The sequence below is a fragment of the Bison bison genome, unplaced genomic scaffold (genome assembly GCF_000754665.1).
Source record: "Bison bison bison isolate TAMUID 2011002044 unplaced genomic scaffold, Bison_UMD1.0 scf7180017863683, whole genome shotgun sequence".
Lineage (NCBI taxonomy): Eukaryota > Metazoa > Chordata > Mammalia > Artiodactyla > Bovidae > Bison > Bison bison.
Genome location: NW_011494255.1, coordinates 163,419 through 167,246, shown reverse-complemented (window position 1 = coordinate 167,246; position 3,828 = coordinate 163,419). Strand labels below are relative to the sequence as shown.

The 3,828-nt window shown below is 43.7% G+C and overlaps 1 protein-coding gene across 2 annotated transcripts in view; it reads right to left on the bottom strand.

The window, feature by feature from the left end:
* LOC104983913 (zinc finger protein 432-like) overlaps positions 1-3,828 on the bottom strand; it is a 60,584-nt gene that overhangs the window by 33,298 nt on the left and 23,458 nt on the right. Inside the window, exon 1 of one of the 2 annotated variants that reach the window (XM_010833450.1) lies at positions 2,125-2,285. The exons of the other annotated variant lie outside the window; for it this stretch is intronic. The gene's annotated coding sequence lies outside the window, so the exon portion shown is untranslated. Of the gene's footprint in view, positions 1-2,124; positions 2,286-3,828 lie in introns of those variants that run through there. 2 annotated transcript variants of the gene reach the window in all.

Sequence of the window (3,828 nt, the reverse complement as noted above, 5' to 3'; positions counted from 1 at the left end):
ATCTAGAGATAGAAAGTATATTAGTGGTTGCTTAGATATGGGGAGCATGACATCCAGTACCATCACTTCATGGCAAATAGATGGGCAAACAATGGAAACAGTGACAGACTTTATTTGGGGGGGCTTCAAAAATCACTGAAGATGGTGACTGCAGCCATGAAATTCAAAGATGCTTACTCCTTGGTAGAAAAGCTATGACCAACCTAGACAGCATATTAAAAGGCAGAGACATTACTTTACCAACAAAGGTCTGTCTAGTCAAAGGTATGGTTTTTCCAGTGGTCATGTATGGATGTGAGAGTTGGACTATAAAGAAAGCTGAACACCAAAGAACTGATGCTTTTGAACTGTGGTGTTGGAGAAGATTCTTGAGAGTCCCTTGGACAGCAAGGAGATCCAACGAGTCCATCCTAAAGGAAATTAGTCCTGAATATTCATTGGAAGGACTGATGCTGAAGCTGAAACTCCAATACCTTGGCCACCTGATGAGAAGAACAGACTCATTGGAAAAGACCCTGATGCTGGGAAAGATTGAAGGCGGAAGAAGGTGACGACAGAGGATGAAATGGTTGGATGGGATCACCAACGCGATGGACATGAGTTTGAGTAAGCTTCGGGAGTTGGTGATGGACAAGGAAGCCTGGAATGCTGCAGCTCATGGGGTTGCAAAGAGTCAGACATGACTGAACTGAACTGAACTAAAAGATGGGGAGAATGAAGGCTGAATTGATAGTTATAAATATCCACAATATGATTAAGAAAAAGATAACCAACGTAAAACAAAAAAGCAATAATGACATAAGAAAATAAATAATTTATAAAATAAATAAAAGAATTCCCTTGTGGTCCAGTGGTCCACTGAAGGGCACTGGGGTTCAATCCCAGGTTGGGGACCAAGGTTCCCAAAACCTCCACCACATGAAGAAAACAACAAAAGACTTAATAAATGTTATCAAGTAAAATAAATAAGCAAAGTTAAAATAATATTTTTTCATTCTTTAGAACAGGCAAAGACTAAAAGATGGATGAGGTTTCTAAATGAAAACAGGCACTCTGATAGAATTAGACCTTTTCCCCCCATATCTAAAATGAGGATATTTCTGCCCACCATTGACAGCTTTCATAATATTCAGTAAAATAATAAAATTACAATGTTTGAAATACTCCCCTAATCAAAAAAATGTGCATACATTTAATAAAAATTAGCTCTTACTTTTCAGCTGGAGCTCTTGGGGAGGATAGATTAGTAAAGTGGACTCAACAGTTTTGGACAACCTGGAATAATCAATCCAATTCAAACTTTTCATTCTCTCTGACTCTTTCAACAACTCCAATTCTAAACAATTCTTCACTAGACAAATGTGAAAACATTTCAACTGAGATAAAGCCTGCACAGAAAATTTTCCCAAAAATTTCTGGCCTGAAAAAAAGTGTGTTAGTTACTCAGTGCTGCCCCACTCTTGCTCCTCTATCCATGGGATTCTCCAGGCAAGAATGCTGGAGTGACTGTAGTCATTCCCTTTTCCAGGGATCTTCCCGACCCAGGAATCGAATCCGATCTTCTGCATTGCAGACGGATTCTGTACCCACATATTCTGATCTTCTATTCCTCCTCAGTTCACTACCTTCCATCTTAGAACAAAACCCCTCCCTATTAGCTCAACCCTCCCAGCAACCCTCTCACCTTTCACCCTAGGGATGTCATCAAACTTCCACCCCCAACTTTGACTGAAGACCTTTTCTTTCAACTAAATATGTTTCCTGTGTGTCCGCAGAAAGGCATGCTGCCTTCCTCTACCACCTTGGCTTCTCCAAACCCTGTACCGTTCCCTGAAATCGCTCCTGCTGCTGCTGCCGCTAAGTCGCTTCAGTCTTATCCGACTCTGTGCGACCCCGTGAACTGTAGCCCACCAGGCTCCTCCATCCATGGGATTTTCCAGGCAAGAGTTCTGGAGTGGGGTGCCGTTGCCTTCTCCGCCTGCTTCCAACTCCCTAAAGGAGGCCTCCTTTTGCGGTATGGACATTGCACCTTTTTAAATACGGCTGCGCCCCCGTGAAGTTTTGTACCTCCCGCGTACCAGCGGCAAAGCCAAGGCGTACATATTTGGATTTAGTGCGCCTTACTTGAAGGACACCAGTATTCCGCCGAGATGGACTAGAGCATTCTCATTCCCCTTTGCAACGCTAGCGATTGGCGTAACAATCGCTACAAGACAAGTTTTGTAGGGCAGGAAAACTGGTTGTACGGCTGGCCTTCCAAAATGGCGGGCCCCATATATACCAGCTAATAGGGTGCCGCCATACTCTTGTCATAGTGTCTTTAAAAGACGGGAAAGCTGAACGGAATTTTCGTTGGTGTTAGGACGCCCCGGGGTGACGGTTGTCAGCCTGCAGACTCGGGTGCTATAGAGAATAAACTTGACCTGCGAAGTGGAACAGCCGGGCTTGTGACTCTGAAGAAAGTGATGGACTGTGCCTATTGGTACCCACCCAGCGGTGCGTGAAGAATCTATTAAGGGGTCTGTTTCGCTTTCTGGGAGCAGAATCAGGTTGAGCTTTGTGGAGATATGAGCTTTGAGGTAAGGGCGGCCTATGGGGAGTCTTTAGGAGGAGCAAGCCCTTGTTGGGGAGGGGATGCATTCCGTTAATGAGGGAACAGAATGGTCAGAAATGAGGCAGCCCTGGGGGTCAGGGTATTGCAGTAGCGTGGACAGATTTGGGGTGGCTTGGGGTTAGCATTTATGGAAGAGGTCAGTGACTGTGCGGGCTTGGAGGCAAACCAGTGTTTGGCATGGTTTAGGGGGGTAGTCAGTGATTGGGATGCACTTAGGGGATAGGTCAGTGATTTGGGGCATCCTTCGGGGGAATGTTATTGATTGGGGGTGAATGAGGAGGTGCTGGAGGAAGTTAGAAATTGCGTTTGAGAGTGTGTCAGAGCCTGAAAACGTCTTCTGGAGGAAGATCAGTTCTTAGGACAGCCTTAGAGGGATGTCAGTGATTGGAGCTTTCCTGGAGGAAGGTCAGTGACTGGGGAATCTTTGGGCATAAGTCAATGATTGAGACGTGTTTGGGGATGTTCTCTCATGGAAGTGTCCACAATGGCAGGTTCGTGATTCAGACATCCTTGGTTGGCAGTTCAGTGTTTTTGATGTTCTTGGCTTAGGCGAATATTTGTGATGTACTTAGTGGGAGGTTCAGTGTTTGGAATATCCTTCTGGGTGGCCTTGTAGGGAGGTTAGTGCTTGGAGCAACTGTTTCTTGTCTTGGAGTCCCCAGTGGTCACTGAGAGTCATAGGGATCTATGTGTTTGAGTCTGGATAAATGAATGATAATCTGTTAGAAGTCATGAACTATGAAATAGCCATGTGGTCCATATTTTGGGTATGATGTTGTTAGGCATTGATACATAAGAAATTTATGGGAGTTGGAACTTGAGAGATCTCTGCATTTTAGAGGACTTTGGTGTTTTAAAGCCCATTGACTTTATGTAGACTACATTAGACTACATTACTGCCTTCATAAAAACCTGCTTTCCTCTGTCCTCTAAATCACCTCCTCCTCTCGCTGTCTTCACAGTGCTTTGTAATGATCAAGATTTACATAAAAGCTAAGGTTAAATGCTTATTCTGAAGGATGTGGTATCTGCCCCTCTAATTTTCAAACTTACTGCATATTTCTCTGGGATCCTTCCTTTTTTCATCCTTCTGATGCATGAGAGGACTTTCCTACATCCAAAATCTTGGTAACCAGAAATACACATTGTTAAAATTTTGATATGTTTCCTTTTCCAATTATTTTCTATGACTCATTTTATTACAAAAATGTGAT